At 34.0% G+C, this 25886-nt stretch overlaps 2 pseudogenes; one reads left to right on the top strand and one right to left on the bottom strand.

The window, feature by feature from the left end:
• Nucleotides 1-1639: 1639 nt before the first annotated feature.
• On the bottom strand, nt 1640-3505 carry LOC120113575 (annotated as a pseudogene).
• Nucleotides 3506-4440: 935 nt separating this feature from the next.
• On the top strand, nt 4441-7540 carry LOC120113574 (annotated as a pseudogene).
• Nucleotides 7541-25886: the final 18346 nt, after the last annotated feature.

Genomic DNA, 25886 nt, shown 5'->3' with positions numbered 1-25886 from the left:
GCGTAGCAGCGAATGCGAAATCTGAATCTCCATCATCATACTCGACCACATTGATTCTGAGACAGCCTTCCCCCTTTCAGGTTTGCCTTTATTCTTTAGCCTGGGACATTCTTTCTTCCAGTGCCCTTTTCTCGAAAAGGCACATTCATCTTTGCTCAATCTGGACTTTGACTTCGATCTCCTCTGCTTCCTTTATTCTGACTCTTGGAACGGCCTCTAACAACAAGAGCTTCTGCTTCGACACTTGTGTTTTCTTTGTCTTTCTTTCTCAATTCATAACTATACAAGGCAGCAGTTACTTCACTGAGAGACACATCAACCTTCCCATGAAGTAGAGTAGTTTCAAGATACTCAAACTCATCGGAAGTGATCCCATCAACATCAGAGCCAGATCTTCGTTCAAAAGTCACGTCCATATATTCAGATCAGTCACCAGCTGATTAAAGCTAGTAATGTGATCATTCATAGTGGTACCTGGTACATGTTGAAGCGGAACAGTCTCTTTTTCATGTAGAGTTTGTTTTGACCGCTTTTCTTCAAAAATTTTCCTCCAGTGCCTTCCACAATTTACTTGCAGAAGTTTCCTTAGAAAATGCATACTTCTGCTCTCTAGAAAGACACGATCGAATAGTACCACATGCCATTCTATTGATCCTCTTCCATTCTTTCTCCTCAACATCATCTGGTTTCTCTCCTTCATAGCAATGTCTAGACCTGCTGAAATAGGGCATCAGAACCTCGCTTTGCCACATGCCGAAATGACCGGTGCCATCAAAATCTCCACTGCAAATCTAACATTTGTCACAGCATTTCTTGCCAAAATTGAAGATGAAGAAGCGTCTGCCATTTCTGCTACAAATTCTATTTAATAGCTGCCAATGCAGAATGTCAATTACCCCAAGGAAATTTTTCTGATGTGGAAGATCAGCCTAAGCCGCAACCACAGAGCATACTAAAATAAACCAAGAGCGCTGATACCAATTGTTGTGAAATTCGGGTTAATTTCCACCAATAACAGATTCACCGTGAAAACTATTATCTAGGTGACTAGTGTGAAAACGATTGTACTAAAAATCACCCAGGTAGATTCCCAGGAAGAGGAGGGGTCACAATGGTCCCTCTTAAAACCCACTTTCCTTAGACAAACTACCAAGACAAGTAATTTAATAGGACAATAATTGACAACAACTATACCCGACAATAGCTATTAAATAGACATAAAAGAGAACACCAAAATATTTCACTAATAGAGGAAATATTACAAAGAGAGAAAGAATACAAATAGCCTTTAAAATAGAAGAAGGCTTATATTTGTGGGATGATCGTTTGGAGAAGCATTCCCAGACGAAACCACATATATGAAAAATCATAAGCAAATAATCATCTAATAATCAAAATGAACTAACCTTACTTAAGAAAAATGCACAATTCTCGGATTAAACCCACACCAATAGATGATCGACAATTAACATCGTGACAATTCGAGCTTGTTAAAACCCACTGATGGAGTGTATAATATCATAAAAAAAACAAAAAGATGAAGAAGAAGAATAGGTTTTGGAGTTTTTCTTTTCCTCATAACGTTTTCAAAGAAGATCCTATTCAACGAGTGTAAAAGTTACGTCTTATAATCGGAATTTTAGAATCCGTCATACGACGTATTTTTCAAAACTTTGAGAACACCGTCCCAATTCGCCACCTGCTCCGACAATGGCGACATATGTATCTTAACTTGACCACTCCTTAGCTCTCTATAAGGCAATCTTAAGAAGTCTTGAACTTCCCTGAGTTTCTGCATTGGGTGAAAACTTGTAAAGGTGAGCTTGGAAATGATCTTGGATCAAATTTGAGAGTAATCCAATCTTACCGAGCAATTCTTAACAAGATCTTCATAGTAAAGAACTATGTGGCGAGTAGTGTTGAAATATTCAATGGCCTTTGCAGTTTCTTTCTCGGCTAGCCTCAAATCGGGAATCAGTTTATTTGGTAAATTGATCCAACTAACTCGAAATTTTTTACACTAATAAAGAATACCTATATAATATTAGGGGCGGTTTGGAAATATTTACGAGAGTGCTTTTGACCCAAAAATCCGCCTGAAACGCAAAAGTAATCCCTAACACCTCATTTTCAGCCAAAAATTCATATTGAAAAAGTGATTTATCTATTCAAACCAAGAAGCTAAAAACCTGGTGTTTTTGGATTTGAAAATTTTGTTGGAAAAACTCGTTTGGAGAAGCATTCCCAGACAAAACCACATATATGAAAAATCATAAGCAAATAATCAAATAATCAAAATGAAAACCTTACTTAAGAAAAAATGCCTCTCGGATTAAACCCACCAATAGATGACAATTAACATCGTGACAATTCGAGCTTGTTAAAACCCACTGATGGAGTGTATAATATCATAAAAAAACAAAAAAGATGAAGAAGAAGAATAGGTTTTGGAGTTTTCTTTTCATAACGTTTTCAAAGAAGATCCTATTCAACGTGTAAAAGTTTCTTATAATCGGAATTTTATCCGTCATACGACGTATTTTTCAACTTTGAGAAACACCGTCCCAATTCGCCACCTGCTCCGACAATGGCGACATATGTATCTTAACTTGACCATCCTTAGCTCTCTATAAGGCAATCTTAAGAAGTCTTGAACTTCCCTGAGTTTCTGCATTGGGTGAAAACTTGTAAAGGTGAGCTTGGAAAATGATCTTGGATCAAATTTGAGAGATCCAATCTTACCGAGCAATTCTTAACAAGATCTTCATAGTAAAGAACTATGTGGCGAGTAGTGTTGAAATATTCAATGGCCTTTGCAGTTTCTTTCGGCTAGCTCAAATCGGGATAGTGTCGAGTATGATAGTTATTTAGCAATCTGAGCCTGAATTTGAGTCGAGTCATTATAATTATTAGTGAAGTAGAGACAAGTTGGTTTGTGAGTATATATGCCATAGAATTAGGGATGAATTTATAAAATTTTAGGGAAAAGATAATAAAAAACAGAAAATACATAACTCCGCAGGTGAGGGACATGAGATTTGTGGGTTCCATTCAAAAGCTTAGCTTCTTTGTCACGTGCATTTGCAAGTAGAGAAACCAGTCTCCGAAGTACATTCTTCCTAAACAAAATATTGTAGAAACCCCATTTCTCTTGAAATACTCGACAACAATCTTCGTCATCACTCCCTGGTGAAAATAAATAAATATCATTTTGGTCCACAGACTTGGCAATCACCGTACTGAATTATATTTACCTGATTAAGCATCCATTTGAACCCAACTACAGCTGATCATTCATTCTTGGAAGCGCTAGTGTACCAGTCAAGGTTATAAACTTTATCAAGATTCCAGGATTGAAGATGCATTCCTTCTCCTTTCCGAAGGTCCCCATAATTTCTCCATTTGAGCTAACATTTATATGGCTGTTTAACAATGTCTCGAACCATACACTTCCTGATCTCTGCATTGACATAATCACAAAGTATCTCACTGGATGCACACACATTCTTCCTGCATACAACAGATATAAACCACCTAAGAACAATGGATAATACATGTATGTATAAGGATAAGATTAATAATTGGTGGTACCTGCTAATATTTTAGGGTTTGGAAAATGTATAAAATTCATCAATGCTTAGAGTTTGACATTGCTGAGGCTTCTGGTTGTTTGAGTTTTGGTGTCTGTGTGAGGGGTTACCAGCCGTAAGCAGATTGAGCATATATAAACTACAAACCATGAAGAAAAATAAGATCAAAATAGTTATGTTAATGGAAATTTCTTCGGTTCCTGCATGTATTTTCAAAATTGAACATAATATTAAGTGTGCATCATAAACCAGTAGAGTTAATCAAGTTAATGCAGTAAAAAAAAAAAAGAACAGAACTGGGCGACTTAGGAACTTACAGACGCTTCCATGTAAAATTCCCATTAAAAGTTAAAAATAAAGTGTAGGTTTGGAGTTAAAGACGGTTTCATTTTGGATTGGTCTGATTTCTAGTTATTTTAGAAAAATAAGGCGAATGAAGAGGTCAAAAGCATGCAATTGGCAAGGATTACTTCACTAAACATCAAATTTCCCCATTTTTAAGAGAAAGTTGTTTCCTCTAAAAGTCTTGTATTGACCCGTTGTGTACTTGTATTTACAGAATATGTGTATGTCTCTAATTGATTAAAAAATTCTAAATATATATATTTAAAATAACTTTAAACTATTAAAAAGTTATACGGATGAATTTTTTTCATCAACGAATTAAATACTTATACTAATTTCGCTAAAGATTTTTAATTTAAGGGTACTAGATTAACTGCTTGTTGGTCAAGAGAGTTTCTTTAATCTTTATTTAGTAGGCTCAGAAAAATCCACTGGCAATTTCTTGAATTGGATCGAGCCCGATATGGTCTTTGTTATATATATGGCCTTTCACAGCCCAGGAGGATTCAATAGAGAGAAAAAAAATCCTCATTTCATTTTTCTTCTTGCCAAAGAAAAGTTCTCGAAACTCCCATCCACATGTCCGGCATGGAGAGGTTGCAGAGGATGTTCGCCGGTGCAGGTGGCGCGTTGGGTCATCCACCGCCGGACTCGCCTACTCTCGATTCGTCGGAGCAAGTCTACATCTCCTCTCTGGCCCTCCTCAAAATGCTCAAGCACGGTAAGTCGGTAACCTCTCTCTCTCTCTCTCTCTCTCTGAATTTCTGCTCACAATGTTTCTTTTTAGTTTTCCTTTTACTTGCATAGGTGATTAGGGTTTCTCCGGTTTCCATATAATTGTTTCAGAATTTGATAGAAACAATCGAAGGGTTTATCCTATTTTCCTTATGTGCTTTAGGGTTTACTTCATTAATCAAAATTTTAATTGCTGATCTGCCTTCAGTTTACTATAAGTAATATGAGCTGTTTCACTGTCAATTTTAGGCTGAATTTAATCTATACTTGGTGGTGATTGTGATTCTGTTTCTGTGCTTGGTTGATGTGAAAACTTTATAGGGAGAGCCGGGGTTCCCATGGAAGTTATGGGTTTGATGCTGGGAGAGTTTGTTGATGAGTACACGGTGCGTGTTGTGGATGTCTTTGCAATGCCACAGAGTGGTACTGGTGTCAGTGTTGAAGCTGTGGATCATGTTTTTCAAACAAATATGCTTGATATGCTCAAACAAACAGGAAGGTATTGTCTACTCTCTAGTTCCGTTCATATTAACTTTTAATAGTTGTTGAAATAACTCAAAGATTCGATGACATGTTTCTCTTGATCGAGCTGACCTTTATGCTTGGCATTGCAGGCCGGAGATGGTGGTTGGTTGGTATCATTCACATCCTGGATTTGGCTGCTGGCTTTCTGGTGTTGACATTAACACACAGCAGGTTAGGTTTTAAATGCTTCGCATGGCGCTGCATCATTCGCGTAGTAGTTAACTTGCTATGTTACTGTTGCTTAGAAGACTTTTTTGTCAGAATATGAGCTTTAATATCATTAGTTGGTGTTACCATACAGGTCATTGATCATTTAGTACTTTTTTGCAAAGAAATGAAAGCATTCAACTTATCTGGATCTTATAATGAGTTGCCTGATAGTATGGTGTTTTAGGCTTAGCTGAAAAATAAGTGTCAAAGTTATCTCTCTTTTTTGCTTTATGCCTTATGATTTTTTTATCAAAGTAGGTGGCTAACGTTTCGTTATGTTATCATTTTAAAGTTGAACTGTGGTGTCAACATCCTTTAAAAAGGTCTGTCACCCAATCATTGCTTGATACAAAACCTGGTTTTTAATTTATTTTAATTTTTATTTGAAAATAAAAAATTCCTAATTCTCAAAAAACCTAAAATCTCTAATTTCTCAAAAAACCCCCTTAAATGACTATTTTCTAAAAAAACCTAATCCCTTCTCCCTTTCAGCTGGCACTTCCCCTTCCTTGGAAACACGTCAGCCAACCCCTTCGCCACACCCCGTCACTAACGCAACCCTCTTCTGTTGAATCATTCACCCCCATTTCGGTAACCCCTTTAACCCATCGTCGACCCTAAACCCTCCCCAAAATCGAAAACATCGCCCCCGCCCTTCACCTTTCCTCTTTGCACCTCGATCGTCCTTCGACTTGCACCAGTCATGGAAGGGGTGGCACTGGTGTTGATTTCGGCGGTTATTGATGGGATTTAGGATTTGGAGATAGAGTTTAGGGGTTTTGATAGTTTAGGGATTTTAGGAGGCTTTTTGAGAAATTAATGATCTTAAGTTTTTTTAATTAACAGAAATTAAAAATCAGCCACCTGGCATGCATCATTGGATGACGGGTTTGTGAACAGACATTGCCGGCTCGACCTTAAAATTATAAAAGGAATGAAACGTTAGACACCTACTTTAACAAAAATCTTTTGGGCTCTTTGTGGGGGGGAGAGGGGAAAGAAAAATTGTATAGTTTGAGCACTTATTGTTTAGCTAAGCCTTTGTTTTATCATATTGTTATCCCTTAACTTTTGGTTCTTTCTTTCCTGTTGTGGGAGTGCGGGTGGTTCAAGTAGGAAACTTTGATCTTAGGAAAGACATTAGAATGTGTCAAAAGTCTGATCCTTGGAAGTTTAATAACTTTCATTGTTTGCAGAGTTTGAAGCTTTGAATCAAAGGCTGTGGTGGTGGTGGAACCCAATCCAGAGTGTTTAAAGGGAAGGTGTGATTGATGCATTCCGTTTGATCAATCCCCAAACCATGATGCTTGGCCAAGAACCACGTCAGACAACATCTAATCTTGGGCATCTTAATAAGCCATCTATTCAAGTGAGTGCCAAAAGGATATGTCTGATTGCTTTTGTGCATCTTCTTTTACAACGGGAAATGGTTAATCTCATCATTTACGTTGCAGGCATTATCCCATGGGCTAAATAGACATTATTACTCCATAGCCATTAACTACAGGAAGAATGAGCTCGAGAGAGATGCTGCTGAATCTTCATAAGAAGAAGTGGACAGATGGATTGACTTAGACGATTTGATACACATTCCAAAACTAATGAGCAACTGTTCAGGTGAATGAATGGACTTTATCATCCTAGTCTATGCTGTTTAATTATTGACCGTGTAATAATGTACATGCTTTTGTCCCTGGCAGAAGTGAGGCATCCTCACTTGAAACAGAAGAATAACAGTTTAATGATAGCTTATCCTGCATGAGCACTTTATGAATATCCATGAAAGAAGCGAATTTATGATGCATGTTTGTTTTTATATTGTGCAGGAATGCTGAATTTAGCTATAAAATACAATAAGGCAGTCAGGAGGAAGATGAACTACCTCCCGAGAGCTCGCAATTGCAAATGTGGACGACAAGATGCCAAGAAGCACTTGGAGGAACATGTCTCAAACTTGATGTCCTCAACAAGTCCAGACTTTGGGAACTATGCTCGACACGGTGGTGTTCTGAACTCTTTACCGTCTGTATACCCTTTTCAAATTCAGGAACATTAATATCATAGCTTGGTGAAGCGCACTGCAGTCTTTGTTATTTGGTGAATTGAAAGTGACTCGACTCATTAATTTCTCTGCCTCCAACCTCCTTGATGTAATTTTGTAGTTCTTCTCGAGATTCTCCAATTCGCATTTAGCTTGTTCAATTTATTATACTTAGCTCGGTGTTTTGGGTTTCATTGCTTTAAAGGAGCAGGTGTTTAACGACTGCTTGGGTTAACATGGCTTGGCACAAACTCGATCATTTTCTCTTTCTAGAATGTGAAATTCCATTGACCGGTGTATTCAAGGCAAAGAAATGTTACGATCACAATACATGGCAGTTATACGTACCAACATTTGATCGAATGCCAAATCATATTCATATTGGAAAAACATCTTACCCTGATGGATGCTTGAGGTCAAACACGACATATTCGATGCGAGGAGTGCAAAGCATGACTATATCAACAGATAACTTTGATGTGCTAATGTTTTCCCTTTCCATTCTCGGCATTGTTGCACTGGAACCATCTATAAGAAGGTGACAACTTTGGTCGGTTTTTTAAGGGAAGAAGGTTATGACTTCCGTTACAACTTGGAGAATAAGATTCAAGAGAAGTCATCGACGTCAATACTATTTGAAATGATATAGGCTTGAAGACGAACTTAAAATGACCCAATACTATTTCCCTAAAAAACCATTCATGATATTCCCTAAATAAACCAAAATTTAAAATGAACCCAGTCCAAAAAACTCAAATCTCATATTTAAATAATTCAGCTCAAAATAATATAAATTAAATATGAAGCAACCTAATATCAAATCCAGGAAACTAAAACTTCAAAAATCCAATTAATATGTTTCAAAATCAATCTGTTCTGGCTAATTGATATGGACTGCAGTAGCAGAAAGCTCATATCCGGCTGATGCGAATGGAGATACCAATAAGCACCCCAAAAGCCCATCCCAATTTGTAAATGTATCGGTTTTATTAACTTCACGCACTTCAAGCTGCTTGTCAATTGTCAGGCGAGGTGACTGATTTTTCTTTTAGTTTACTGTCTTTTTGCCAATTTGCCGAAGAAAAATGAGAAGATGATGATTCTGAGATCCGTTTGTTTAGGGTAGTTTTGCGCTGTTTCTAAAAAACGGTTAATATACGACGTGACCGGTTAAATAAGTGATCGGTTAAAATTTAGATCGGTTATTATATTATTTAATCGAAAATATAAAGTACAATAACATACTAGGTAGCGTTTATATATGTAATAGGTAGCGCTTATATTACCTATTTTATATAACCGGTATATTTATACCGATAGCATTGCAAATTTACCTATTACATTAATATGTTGAAAGTGTCCATACTTTTTATAAAAGGATCGATACATTTTTTAAAGTTATGTAATTTATTTCAAATTTTTTTAATAGTGTTTCATGTTTTCCACCTACAATATTAATTTAATAATTTTATTTGCACAAAAAATTATTTGATTGTTTTGATATTTTATAAAATAATATTTAGAATTTAAATTTAACAATATTAACCAAGATAATAATAATAATATATATGTTTATTGTTTTTAATTTAATAATATATATATCGTAACGTAAAAATAAATCATTAGACGCCTAATTACTAAATTAATATCTTAAAACTCACTCAAAAGATAACCTTAATTAATGTTTTCCACAGTGAAAAAAGTATGACTTTTATAAAAATGATAGATACTTTACAATATAAGCACTACCTATTACATATAAACCTACCTATTACATTATATAAGCGCTACCTATTATATCATATTTTTACCTATTATATTGAAAGTGTCCTACTTTTTATAAAAAGGATCGATACTTCTTTTAAAGTTATTAATTTATGTTTTAATTTTTTTTAATAGTTTTTCATGTTTTCCACCTACAATATTAATTTAATAATTTCATTTGCATAAAAATTATTTGATTGTTTTGATATTTTATAAAATAATATTTAAAATTTTTTTAAATATATATCGTAACGTAAAAAATAAATCATTAGACGCCTATAATTACTAAATTATATCTTAAAACTCACTCAAAAGATAACCTTAAATTATGTTTTCCACAGTGAAAAAGTATGGACACTTTTATAAAAATGATAGATACTTTACAATATAAGCACTACCTATTACATTATAAACGCTACCTATTACATTATATAAACGCTACCTATTACATCATATTTTACTATTATATTGAAAGTGTCCATACTTTTTATAAAAAGGATCGATACTTCTTTTAAAGTTATGTAATTTATGTTTTAATTTTTTTTAATAGTGTTTCATGTTTTCCACCTACAATATTAATTTAATAATTTCATTTGCAAAAAAATTATTGATTGTTTTGATATTTTATAAAATAATATTTAGAATTTTTAATTTAATAATAATATATATCGTAACGTGAAAAATAATCATTAGACCCTATAATTACTAAATTATATCTTAAAACTCACTCAAAGATAACCTTAAATTAATGTTTCTACCGTGAAAAAAAGTATAGACACTTTTATAAAGGATAGATAGTTACAATATAACCACTACATATTACATTATATAAACGATACCTATTACATTATATAAGCGCTACCTATTACATCATATTTTTACCTATTATATGAAAGTGTCCATACTTTTTATAAAAAGATCGATGTTTTGTTTAAAGTTATGTAATTTATGTTTCAATTTTTTTAATAGTGTTTCATGTTTTCCACCTACAATTTAATTTAATAATTCATTTACACAAAAATTATTTGATTGTTTTGATATTTTATAAAATAATATTAGAATTTAAATTTAACAATATTAACCAACGATAATAATAAATATGTAATATATTTTATTGTTTTAATTTAATAATATATCGTAACGTAAAAAATAATCATTAGACGCCTATAATTACTAATTAATATCTTAAAACTCACTCAAAGATAACCTTAAATTAATGTTTTCCACAGTGAAAAGTATAAACACTTTTTATAAAAGGATAGATACTTTACAATAACCACTACCTATTACATTATATAAACGATACCTATTACATTATATAGCGCTACCTATTACATCATATTTACCTATTATATTGAAAGTGTCCATACTTTTCCATACTTTTTATAAAAGATCGATACTTTGTTTAAAGTTATGTAATTTATGTTTCAATTTTTTTAATAGTGTTCATGTTTCCACCTACAATATTAATTTATAATTTCATTTACACAAAAATTATTTGATTGTTTTGATATTTTATAAAATAATATTTAGAATTTAAATTTAACAATATTAACCAAAGATAATAATAAATATGTAATATATATGTTTATTGTTTTTAATTTAATAATAATATACCGTAACGTAAAAAATAAATCATTAGACGCCTATAATTACTAAATTAATATCTTAAAACTCACTCAAAAGATGTATATACCTAAATATGTAGTTATTGTACATACCTAAATATGTAGTTATTGTGCATACCTAAATTTAATGATAATATATACTTGTAGTTATTGTACATACCTAAATATGTACTGCGAATTTAATGTTGTACCCACCCTTTAACTACCAATGCCACATCCTATTGAAAGCAGCACGACTGAAACATGTTCAAAATGAACCTTTGCTTACATCTCCATCAACTCCTGGAGCACTGAACTTGCACAACAAAATTTTTTGCCATGGTAATACTGATTAGACATGTTAAGCCAACCGAGGAATGCCATGAAGTACAATGTTGATGAATCTGACAGATTGGTTGGTCAGCTCTTCTGTTCACGTGATCAAGCTTGGTACTTTTACAAGGGATTCGCACGGGAACATGGGTTTAGTGCACGTAAGGGAACAACACGGCTTGACGTGGAGGGAATGTGAAGACACAAGAATTTTGTTGTTCCAAAGAAGGGTTTCGAGTATCAAAAGTCAATACTGTTGATCGTCAACGTGCTCATACGCCAATCACAAGAACAGATGTAAGGCTAGAGTCGTAGTTATAGCAACAAATACAAACGATCAGTGGGTTATAAGTAAGTCTGATCAGAACATAATCATGCATTGTGTACACCTGCTATGACACCATTTATGCGTTCTAATAGAGCTGTAAGTAAGGCTGATATCGATGAGGCAACAACATTGAAAGAGGTCGGTGTTGGCACGTCACAAGTAATGAACTATTTAACGCAGCAGGCAGGGGGCTATCATAATGTTGGATTTACACATAAAAACCTCTACAATGCACTTCAAAGAGGTAAATCAAAGGAAATCGTCGATGGGATGTGAATGCGCTTATTGCCTACTTTGATTATAAGAAACAGATGATCCCGAGTTTTTTATGACATACTCGGTAGACGAATCGGGGCATTGTATAATCTTATTTGGTCGGATTCTACATCGAGATCGGATTACACATGCTTCGGTGATGTAATTGCATTCGACACAACGTACAAGATAATTTGTATGGTCTACCAATTATGCCTATTGTTGGTGTCAATCATCACCATAACACAATTGTGTTTTCCACTGCCATAATCGCTGACGAGACGTCTCAATCTTTCGAGTGGGTGCTACAGATTTTTTAGAAGCCATGATGATAAATCACCTATTTCCGTTGTAACCGATGGGGATAGGGCAATGCAGAGGGCTATCAAATCTGTTATCCCTTATGCTAAGCACAGATTATGTTCTTGGCATCTTTCTCGCAATGCACAGCTAACATTGGTGACCCAAAGTTTACAGCAGCATTCTCAAAATGCATGGCTTCCTGGTGGACAACCAAGGAATTTGATATTCAATGGCGTTCGGTTGTTTCAGAATTCAACGTCCAAAAGCATCCATGGGTGATTGAGAAGGGAAATACACGACACTTATGGGCACATATCTAACCGGTCATTTCTTTGCCAATATTCGCTCAACACAAAGGTGCGAGTCTATGAATGCTTCACTAGCTATTGCACTGAAACACAAGAAGACATATTTAGATGTTGTTCGTGCAATTGAAGATGGAATTAGTAGAATGCGTATGAACGAGTTGAAAACGATTACTTAAGTTCCCATACGAAGCCCTTCCAGATCACAAAACTGGTTGACCTTGAAAGCCATGCCGCTGCGATTTTTACCCGTGAATCTTTTCGTGTGTTCCAAGATGAACTTATACGGGAGACATTGTACCGGATTGAGGCAGAGATTAAGTCCTTATCAGATGAATGTCAACATTATATTTGTCAAAGTACGCAGAAAAAATAGGAAATTTGAAATTAGTTTTGATTCTCGTACGAAACTCTAATTTGCTCCTGCAAAAATTCGAGACCGTTGGACTTCCGTGTCGCCATCAACTTCACATTTTGAAGCAATTGGACTACACATATTTGTCCGGGACTTTGATTCAAAGTAGGTGGACTAATGATGCGAAGGCTTCTGCACCCAGCTATGTTGATTTGAATGTGTCTCCAGAAGTGATGCAAATGGAAAGGTTCGCTGCTCTACGTTCAACGTCAAGTAGGTTATGCTACATTGCATCAAAGACAGACGAGTCTTTCAAAACCACAAGAGATGAGATGAAAAAACTAATAGAAGAATTAGAAAACTCGTTTGGTTTGAATGATTCAGTCAACCAGAGCATTGTAGTAAACATGTTCGTGACCCTCAACGAAAACAACGCAAGCGAAAAGAAGTGCCGAAGAACAAGGTCGAGAAGAAAATTAGGCGATGTGGGTATTGCAACGGTGAGGGACATAACAAACTAACATGTCCTCAAGTCAAGCTCAGTTTGAGTACAAGCACACAGCCTACATCAACCGATTTTTTCGAAGACGGAATGGAATGACAACGATCTCCATATATCGTAAGTATCAACATGACTCCTATTGTATGTACATATAAATATTTTGAATGAAGGAAGAAAAACCGCGTTACTTAAAATTACCGACACAATATTAAAACGTGTCGATATAGGTTGTAAGACCTATTCGCTCATAAAACCGGTATATTTATACCGGTTATATTACAAAATTATCTATTACATTATAAATCTGGGTTCCGATGTGTAATGTCGACACTTTTTTAAATGGTATCGACATATTTTTCTTCCAATCTGGACATAAAGTACCAACACAATATTAGAAAGGTCGATATAGGTTGTAGACCTATTCGCTCATAAAACCGGTATTTATACCGGTTATATTACAAAATTATCTATTACATTATAAATCTGGGTTCCGATGTGTAAATGTCGACACTTTTTTAAATGGTATCGACACATTTTTCTTCCAATCTGGACATAAAGTACCGACACAATATTAGAAAGTGTCGATATAGGTTGTAGACCTATTCGCTCATAAAACCGGTATATTTATACCGGTTATTATTATAAAATTATCTATACATTTTTCTTCCAATCTGGACATAAAGTACCGACACAATATTAGAAAGTGTCGATATAGGTTGTAGACCTATTCGCTCATAAAACCGGTATATTTATACCGTTATATTAAAATTATCTATTACATTATATTCTGGGTTCCGATGTGTAAATGTCGACACTTTTTGACAATGTATCGACACATTTTTCTTCCAATCTGGACTAAAGTACCGACACAATATTAGAAAGTATCGATATAGGTTGTAGACTTATTCGCTCATAAACCGGTATATTTATACCGTTATATTACAAAATTATCTATTACATTATAATTCTGGGTTCCGATGTGTAAATGTCGACACTTTTTGACAATGTATCGACACATTTTTCTTCCAATCTGGACATAAAGTACCGACACAATATTAGAAAGTGTCGATATAGGTTGTAGACCTATTCGCTCATAAAACCGATATATTTATATCGGTTATATTACAAAATCTATTACTTATAATTCTGGGTTCCGATGTTTTTTCAATCGACACTTTTTTAAATGGTATCGACACATTTTTCTTCCATTCTGGACATAAAGTACAGACAATATTAGAAAGTGTCGATATAGGTTGTAGACCTATTCGCTCATAAAACCGGTATATTTATACCGGTTATATTACAAAATTATCTATTACATTATACTTATGGGTTCCGATGTTTTTTCAATCGACACTTTTTTAAATGGTATCGACACATTTTTCTTCCATTCTGGACATAAAGTACAGACACAATATTAAAAAGTGTGAAAACTTTGTTGTGGATATCATCGAAAACAATGCTATAGTCATGTGTTTCGATACATTTGCAAGCAGATGTAAAATACATTGGTATTGATATTTCAACAATCCTCAAATGTATATGTACACATAGAAGCAAATATGGAATAATTAATGAAAATATACACACAATATAATCACACCAAAATATAAATACACAAGAATGTTCAAATAATGTACCGACAAACAAAATTAATCCGATGAAAAGGGTTATTTCTAACGAAGTCTGGAACATTAGAGGCCTTCAACAAATTTTCCAAATACTCTCGTATGTTTCCGCCTTTTTCTGAGGACATACATAAATAATTTCAATTATCAACTAATGAGGTGCAATTTTACTAACAATAAACTAAATTCGCATAAGCATGAATAAATTTGTGTCATACCTAGAGCATTGTCGTTCGAATGGGAAGCAGCGTCAAAGGTATGTGGACATATGTAATTGTATTTCTCTATAAACACATAAGTTGTTAAAATAATCAATGTCTGAACACCTGTTCAACTGGAAAAACATATTGCATAAATGCAACTTACCGGATTATAAATCATTTTTTATGCTGAATCATCGACCAAAAGTGTATTTAGCTCGTTAAAATCTGGACACGCGTTCCAAACATCATTGAGATATTTACAGTAGGTAACAGAATCGTATGTTTTGCATTTTTTTTGATCCTGTTCACAAACAGTCGAACATAAATATGTAGGAATCATAGACAACGAAAAGTCAGCAAACTGTAATGACATTCATCTTACCCACACGAATAGAAAAGGCTCGAAAATACAGGTAGTTTCTCAAGTACACGGTCGACGTTATGCCTGAGATTGTAATCAAGTTTGAATGTTAACATTCAAATGTATTAACGATTTTGACTACAGTAATTCAATTGCTTCAAACATGTTCTAACCTCATCTTTGAAGACCAAAGGGCAACAACAAAATTGTCGACACAAAATTGCATAAATTCAAATAATCATTTTCTGAGGACAATATCTACAACATGAAGAAAATGAGATTAAAGTTCTACGCTTATATGTTAAAATAATGGATACAAAAGAATAGAATTAAAACCTGCAGGCAGTCTTGGGATGTAGGCAAGGACACCATTGAGATCAAAAATTAAAAGTTTTCTTGAAGGCGGCATTGTAGACACGATATACTTGTTTGGATCATCATCATCATCATCATCATCATCTTCATCGTCAGCTTCATCGTCATCATCATCGTCATCTTCATCGTCAGCTTCATCTTCATTGACCGCTTGGTTGTCCACATCTGTTAAAAGAAAATAAAATACAGTTCAGAACGTGTAAATGTTAAGAAACATAGATAATGAATTACCTAACTCGTTTGATGTCGTTGACGTAATTCGTTACGCAATATGGAGACTTCATGTTGCAATGATGAAATATCGGATCGCATTCCACTCACAAAGGAATCAATATGCTCCCGAAAATTGACCATGTATTCCATCACGGTCTTAATTGTGACATCCTCTGCAACTGGAGCTTCTTCCATCATTGCGTCTCCACTTGGTTGCTCTTCTTCATGGCCAACGGGGTCCATTTCCTCCCTCTCTTGATCTAATCCGACCTCCTTGACACGCTTCCAACTGAGTTTTTCAACAAAATCATATCCCGCTTTTTTAATAAATACCATATCAATCTTGCGGGTTAATCGAACAGGGGCGTCATGCGAAAAATCAACTTCCTTCTTCTTCAACAGATGGGTGATGACACATCCATATGGTAGTGTAGTTGAAATTGTTGCTCCCTTTGTGACCATATATACAATTGTATTAAATATGTGTTTTGCAATGTTTGGAGCCGTTTTGGATTTATACTTTGCTATCCACCAATAATCGCTGTCTCGAAGCGTTGAATGTTTTCCCCCACTAGGCCGGATATACCATGTGAGCATTTTGTGAAACACTCTCGACTCTACATCGAGGTGAATTGGGCTATTTCTAGCAACCCGTTTAATTGTAGACCAATCTACACCATTTTCATCTGAATCCCCTGTATTCGCTACACCTAAACCCTCCGCAATAGTTTCTGGAGATATATATATATCCTTCCCCATGACATGTGTATTAATTCCTATTATATTAGTCTTATTAGGCTCGTGCTGTAAGAAAGCATTATTGTAGAAGACTCTAACTAGGTTGGGATAATATCTTGGTTCTACACCAAGGAATTCAAGCCAACCCCAAGATGTAAATGTGGATTTAAAACTAAATGCATATTTATCATCAAACAAGAAACCCAGGTCAATGACACGTTCGGGACGAATCTTCCTTACTTTAAAACTCGTCTGCCATCTTTGTTTCTCCATATCGGATCTAAAGTTCAGAGTTTCGAAGGACTTGATTTCCTCAGAAGAATCATTTGTTACAGAATGAGGTTGTGGTTGAGAAGAACTGGGTTGAGAAGAGCTTTGAGAAACACCGTGCTTCTGACGCTGACGTTTTGGAGCCATTTTGGTTGGATGCTATTACAATGGAACACAAACACATTCAGGAAAAAAACTCCAATATAGAAATCAATCAAACCCATAAAATATCGATAAATTTACATGAATATCTGATCGTCACTTATGATAACGCTAGAACAAAGAGGAAGAGTTATCTTCTGCCTGCTTGCCTTTATGTTTAGGGTTTCTCGATTTAGAGTACTATATATAGTGAACGGTGGAAAAACACTTGATATTTAAATTAGTATCGACACAAACTAAAAAAGTGTCGACACATTATTTAGACATATTCTCTCATAAAACCGGTATACTTGTACCGGTTAGATTGAAAAATTACATATTACATTATACTTTTGGTTTTCGATGTTTTTAGGATTGACACTTTTTATATATGGATCGACACTTTATGGTTGCACCCTGTTTTCCATTCATTCTGGACCAAAATTATCGACACAAACTAAAAAAGTGTCGACACATTATTTAGACATATTCTCTCATAAAACCGGTATACTTGTACCGGTTAGATTGAAAAATTACATATTACATTATACTTTTGGTTTTCGATGTTTTGGGATCGACACTTTTATATATGGATCGACACTTTATGGTTGCACCCTGTTTTCCATTCATTCTGGACCAAAAATATCGACACAAACTAAAAAGGTGTCGACATATTATTTAGACATATTCTCTCATAAAACCGGTATACTTGTACCGGTTAGATTGAAAAATTACATATTACATTATACTTTTGGTTTTCGATGTTTTTGGGATCGACACGTTTTATATATGGATCGACACTTTATGGTTGCACCCTGTTTTCCATTCATTCTGGACCAAAAATATCGACACAAACTAAAAAAGTGTCGACACATTATTTAGACATATTCTCTCATAAAACCGGTATACTTGTACCGGTTAGATTGAAAAATTACATATTACATTATACTTTTGGTTTTCGATGTTTTTGGGATCGACACTTTTTATATATGGATCGACACTTTATGGTTGCACCCTGTTTTCCATTCATTCTGGACCAAAAATATCGACACAAACTAAAAAAGTGTCGACACATTATTTAGACATAATCTCTCATAAAACCGGTATACTTGTACCGGTTAGATTGAAAAATTACATATTACATTATACTTTTGGTTTTCGATGTTTTTGGGATCGACACTTTTTATATATGGATCGACACTTTATGGTTGCACCCTGTTTTCCATTCATTCTGGACCAAAAATATCGACACAAACTAAAAAGGTGTCGATACATTATTTAGACATATTCTCTCATAAAACCGGTATACTTGTACTGGTTAGATTGAAAAACTACATATTACATTATACTTTTGGTTTTCGATGTTTTTGGGATCGACACGTTTTATATATGGATCGACACTTTATGGTTGCACCCTGTTTTCCATTCATTCTGGACCAAAAATATCGACACAAACTAAAAAAGTGTCGACACATTATTTAGACATATTCTCTCATAAAACCGGTATACTTGTACCGGTTATATTGAAAAATTACATATTACATTATACTTTTGGTTTTCGATGTTTTGGGATCGACACTTTTATATAGATCGACACTTTATGGTTGCACCCTGTTTTCCATTCATTCTGGACCAAAAATATCGACACAAACTAAAAAAGTGTCGACACATTATTTAGACATATTCTCTCATAAAACCGGTATACTTGTACCGGTTAGATTGAAAAATTACATATTACATTATACTTTTGGTTTTCGATGTTTTTGGGATCGACACTTTTTATATATGGATCGACACTTTATGGTTGCACCCTGTTTTCCATTCATTCTGGACCAAAAATATCGACACAAACTAAAAAGGTGTCGACACATTATTTAGACATATTCTCTCATAAAACCGGTATACTTGTACCGGTTAGATTGAAAAACTACATATTACATTATACTTTTGGTTTTCGATGTTTTTGGGATCGACACTTTTTATATATGGATCGACACTTTATGGTTGCACCCTGTTTTCCATTCATTCTGGACCAAAAATATCGACACAAACTAAAAAAGTGTCGACACATTATTTAGACATATTCTCTCATAAAACCGGTATACTTGTACCGGTTAGATTGAAAAACTACATATTACATTATACTTTTGGTTTTCGATGTTTTTGGGATCGACACTTTTTATATATGGATCGACACTTTATGGTTGCACCCTGTTTTCCATTCATTCTGGACCAAAAATATCGACACAAACTAAAAAAGTGTCGACACATTATTTAGACATATTCTCTCATAAAACCGGTATACTTGTACCAGTTAGATTGAAAAATTACATATTACATTATACTTTTGGTTTTTGATGTTTTTGGGATCGACACTTTTTATATATGGATTGACACTTTATGGTTGCACCCTGTTTTCCATTCATTCTGGACCAAAAATATCGACACAAACTAAAAAAGTATCGATCCATATTTTAGACATATTCTCTCATAAAACCGGTATACTTGTACCGGTTAGATTGAAAAATTACATATTACATTATACTTTTGGTTTTCGATGTTTTTGGGATCGACACTTTTTATATATGGTTCGACACTTTATGGTTGCACCCTTAATGTGTATCAACATGACCCTTAATGTGTATAAGAAACATGTACAACAACATACTGCTAACTTTTCTCATCTCATTCATAATTATATTCACATACAAAATTATAAATCGTATACAAAATTATAAATCTTATTCAAAATTAACCCTACATTTACATCATTGCATCCTTTTGTTATTCTTATGTATCATGGCAGCTTTTGTTATCTCCTGTCTTCGTTCATTTTGATTGTGGCTTACGAGATCGTTTAATATTCGCGATCGATCCCAGTCTTTAACAACCTATATTCAAATTGTCAGAACGTTAAGTATTGTCAACTACAGCATTCAATCTATGACTTTTAACAATTTTACCACAAACGAATTTTTCTTTCCACTTACAAAATCACCAGTTGCCCCTGTAGAACCGATCGATTCCATCCACATCATCACATACATACCGCAATCATGTCTGTTACAAAATTTGAAAACCACACATGTCAATTATGATGAATACTGCATAAATTAAGCTTTCTATTTGTGATAACATCTCATACCCATTCAATTGCTTATTCTTCTTATGCTCCACAAATTTGAAATTTTTCAAGGGATACTTTCCTAGAGATCCACAAGATTCAACCCAAATGCGTTTCTTATTATAAGAATCTAATATTTTAATCTGCATTAAAATAGAAGAAGTTATGATCCAAAAAAATTATGCATTATAATTTACATAATGTCCTTTCATACATACATACATACCAATCTCTTAGCATCATTCACTCTCTGTTTAGCTGCTTCAGTTGTAAACATACTATCATATATTGTTGCAACACGATCTACCATATCCAACACCAACAGATACCAATGTGAATTATGGTAGTTTATTGTGATCATGATCTGCAACAAATTTCACACCCAATTTGACAAAATTCAACATTCTATATCCGAAAACATCATTTGCAATTGGTATGGTGTCTTACATTCTCACAGTCGGTGAATTTCACATAGTTATTCAGTATGGGACCCCAGAAGGTAGCAATACCCTCAACACTTTCTTTGCTGTTGGCATCCAACGCCTGCTGCTGCAATTACACAACAAACATTATTAATTTACCGTCTATAACACTACTTATCTCCATTTATTAATTTAACTCACCGCTAAGTGGTATGGAAGGTAGCCAATCCTCCGGAGTGACTTCTGAGAATCGTAGCATACTGTCCAGGCGAGCAAATCAATAACCTAACAAAATTAATTACACAATCAGACATATTCAATAAGTTTTAACATTTTCTACTTTCTACTTACCACACCGCCAACCCATTCCGTAGGCTTCAACGTTGCAACGTCGTATACACTAGCGAATTGATTTCCCATTGAGATTACAGAATATCTGTATGAATCATTAGGATTAATATGTTGTCATGAAATATTTAAATATAACTCACAAAGCAATATATTTCACTTACTCTGATTCTAACTCACTATTCCATAAATAATCACAAATTGCAGCTTCGATGTCATCAATTCCGCTTGGAATATCCGTTTTTTCAACCTACAATTTTGCATACAAATTTTTGTCACAACAACATAATAAAAATCAAATTAAGTTTTCTTTTATTCAACTTACCTTCTGCTTCTTCTTCTGGGGTGCAGAACATTCCGAATCCAAATCTGCTGCTATAACACTCTCCGGTGTATAAATGACATCGACTTCCTTCCTCCTCATTTCTTCTATCTCTTCTTCTTCCTCCTCCCTCTTTTCTTCTTCATATTTTTTCAGTTCATCGTATTTTTTTTCTACATAGCTCTTCATCTCTTTTATTTCACCCTTCAATTGATCTCCTTCATCCAAGTATTTATCAACCACCCCCTTCACCCCCGTAAGTTCACTCCTCAATTCCACAACCTCCTTCACTACTCCCTCAAATTTTTCACCCATCACCATCTTAATATCACCCCTTAACACCCCAACTTCTTTCACCACTTCACCCCTCAACATCTCTACTTCTTTCACCACTCCATCTATTTTTCCTTCCACTACCCCCTTATGCCTCTCAAGTGTATCTTCGACTCTCTCAAGTTTCTCTTCGACTCTATCAAGTTTCTCTTCGACTCTTGATTGTCTTTGCATGATTTCAAATTAGATTTTTTTGATATCAGCCAATTCAGACATCAAAATGTCGAAGTTACTCTATTTTCCCTCACCGTCGTCCCACTCACCGTCATCCCCCAATACAACCATCCCTCCTTTCTTCTCCTCTGCCTCCACTGCCTCCTCTACATCCTTGTCAATAACCTTCAAAATTAAATTACAATATTAAGACATTGATTATATTCTTAATATTATTTAATTACATTTATTACCCTTTCTTGCTTCTTCGCTCTATCCAACTTCAACTTCACCATCACTCTAACCACCTCTTCCTTCCCCCATGCACGGATGCGTGCCACTCCTGTTCTTTTATAAGCCGGCATTGCCTCACAGCCCGACCAAAAATCGAACAGTGCAACTTGCATTTATAATAAAATTTATATTTTTATATAAAAACTTACAAAAAGTTCTTCAACTCATTTACCTCTAAGATTGCTATGCACCCTTTGAGGTATCTCTAGCTGCCCTTTTTAAAGGTGATTATTGATTCAATCAATCTCGAATGGATATATTCAGCCCAATTGAATTCACCCTTCAAGCCTTCATCACAAATGAGCTTCATATGTTCTTTGTTCGTTGACGTATTACCCGTTGGACAAAGAAAGATACCGACAAGGTATAATAGAACTCTGGCCTTCAGCTCATCCCCAACGTAAGATCCACTTTTTATTTCCTCTTCAATTTCAGCATATGTCACCTTATGCTTCAAACCATATTTGGAGGCAAGTGCTTTCCAGTCCTTACTCTTACAGACTTCTACAACACTTTTACCTTCATTTTCTACCCCCAATACGGCTGCAGCACATGGGATCCCGAGAGGAAATGAAAAATCACCATATTTAGCAATACATTGTTTGACATCAAATTGCGCCATCAAGGATCGACACAATTCCCTCCGAATAGGTCGATCCCTTACTCCTACCAACGATCCAAAACCTATTTCTCCCAGCACATTCAACTGACCCTTCTCCTTAAGATGTTTAATTAATAAATTCACCCTTTTAATACTGCATCTTGTCGACACTTCCTATATTTTTTAACAATATATAATGTTATAGTTCTTATATATTTTGTATCAACGTATTTACAAGTTTAATGAATACCTTATTTTCATGTGCTTTCCTCCGTTCTTTGTATTCTTTACTATCATTCCTTGACTGTGTGATGTAAGGTTCCTTTTCAGCATCGCTCATTGAATTCCATTTGGACCTCACATCTTTTGTCACCTAATATAAAACATAAACGCTTCTTAATCAATACATTAACACTAAATACTACTCAATGTCAATTTCATTTTACATACCGAACCGCTCTGTGTGCCATCTTCCTTCATCCTTTTGCATTCGGCCATACTGTCAACATTTAAAATTTGTAATCAATTTAAAGTTATCGATACTTTAATCCAATTACCATTTCAACAATAATAACAAAAAGACATTGATACTTACTAGAAGTACATATATCCACCCTTTGGTTGCTTTCGAGTCTCGGCCTCAATTTCAAAGTTATCTGCTCCACAAACAATTTTTCAACATATTGACTCCATTTTTCCTTCATATATCAGTTTACGCAAATCAAATTATTTTGTTACATACACTTTATTCAATATACAAATATAGATAACTACTCTTGTGGTAAAACGGTTTTCTTCAAAAGAATTTGAATGGCCACACCAAAATGTGTCGGCACATTTATACAACCTATAATATCATTTTCTACCTATAATATTTAATAAAAGTATCGACATTTATATTTTTCCTTGAATATCACTTTCTACCTGCAATCGGTCCCAAATGCTTCTTTACTCCAAAACCCCAAACAACACATAAAAACCCTATCACGATTACTGTAATAATAAAAAATTAGGGTTTCAACAACATACTTTTCAATTCGACTGCAGCAACAAACAAACAAACTTCGCTTTAGAAACGCCTTCTGAAATGCAGCAACAATTACGCTTCGATTTCAAAAACTCGTCCGTTCTATCTATTTTCAGAGGATATTTAGCTTATATTTTCATCGGATATGTTATTTATATTTAATCGATACAAATACAAAAGTGTCGATACTTTTATGTCAGGTGTCGATACTTTCGAAAGGATAATTACCTATTTCTTTGAAAGTGTCGATAATTTATTACACGTACTTACGAAAGTATCGACACTTTCAATATATCCGGTATCATTTTACCTGTTTTATCATTTTGATACCGGTTTTATCATATTTTTACCTGTTATATCGTTGTGGATCGATATATTTTTTTAAAGTATCGACACATTATAGGCGCTAAAACTGCTTCTCTTTTAAATTCACAAAGTGTCGATCCTTATATAAAGTATCGACACTTTCAATATATCTGGTAACGTTTTACCGGTTTTATCATTTTGTTACCGGTTTTATCATATTTTTACCTGGTATATTGTTTTGGATCGATACATTTTTTAAAAGTATCGACACTTTATAGGATTTAAAACTGCTTCTGTTTTAAATTCACGAAGTGTCGATTCTTATATTAAAGTACCGACACTTTAAATGTATCCGGTAGCGTTTTACCGGTTTTATCATTTCTATACCGGTTTTGTCATAGTTTTACCTGTTATATCGTTTTGGATCGACACATTTTTAATTTGGATCGACACGAACCGGTAGCACAATTTTTTTAATATTTCTTCATGACTTAGACCTACTTTTATAAGTATGGACACTTTTATAAAAATGATATATACTTTTTTTAAAGTTATGTAATTTATGTTTCAATTTTTTTAATAGTGTTTCATGTTTTCCACCTACAATATTAATTTAATAATTTCATTTACACAAAAAATTATTTGATTGTTTTGATATTTTATAAAATATTATTTAGAATTTAAATTTAACAATATTAACCAAATATAATAATAAATATGTTTTCCACAGTGAAATAAGTATGTACACTTTTATAAAAATGATATATACTTTTTTTAAAGTTATGTAATTTATGTTTCAATTTTTTTTAATAGTTTTCATGTTTTCCACCTACAATATTAATTTAATAATTTCATTTACACAAAAAATTATTTGATTGTTTTGATATTTTATAAAATATTATTTAGAATTTAAATTTAAAAATATTAACCAAAGATAATAATAAATATATTTTCACAGTGAAATAAGTATGGACACTTTTATAAAAAGGATAGATACTTTACAATATAACAGGTAAAAATATGACAAAACCAGATTCATTATGACAAAACCGGTAAAATTTACTTGATATGTTAAAAGTATGGACACTTTTATAAAAAGGATAGATACTTACCGATAACCAAAGTTTACCGGTTACCAAATTTTTTAATAGTTTTTCATATTTTCTACCTAAAACATTATTAGTTGTCAACATAATAGGTACCGCTAAACCGAATTTATTAAATACATTTCAATGTATCTGGTAATGCCGTATATTAGCAGTATATTAACCCGCCTTTCCTGAGACAATCCCGTTTGTTTATAGAGCAGCCTGTTTTAGATCTTCTCGTTTCACCGCCGCCGTCAATCACAATCACCACTTTGGTTTTGTTATGAACCTTAGTAAATTCAATAAAGAATTTAGGTATTTAAAAAAATTTAGAAGAATAGATTTAAGATAAAAGATGAATTTTTCATTAATTACCAAAATAGATTGTTTTTAATACAATATTTCATTATATTACAGAATTTATTCTGTACAGTTGGCAGTCAACTGATTCCAACAATCCTTCACATGTTGGGTTGTTCATCAGCAAGCCCAAACTGGTGGCTCATTTCTAAGCAGGCCAGTTTCATAACCGATCCAACCCGAAGTCTTGTTGGGTTCTACACGCGTGTCTCTTGCTCCAAGTTAAAAGATTGTTTCTTCTGCTCCAGGATTTTTTTTTATTTCCCCCAATTCCTCACTCGAAATCCCTAATCCATCGACAAAAATCCCTAACATTTTCCCTTTCTCTGCCATGTTCATAACATCTCCCTCCCCTTCACATGATCCTTGTCCCCAAGGATC

This window comes from Hibiscus syriacus, unplaced genomic scaffold (genome assembly GCF_006381635.1).
Source record: "Hibiscus syriacus cultivar Baekdansim isolate YM2019G1 unplaced genomic scaffold, ASM638163v2 tig00110210_pilon, whole genome shotgun sequence".
Lineage (NCBI taxonomy): Eukaryota > Viridiplantae > Streptophyta > Magnoliopsida > Malvales > Malvaceae > Hibiscus > Hibiscus syriacus.
The sequence above is the reverse complement of the archived record's forward strand: the minus strand, read 5'-3'. Positions and strand labels throughout refer to the sequence as shown.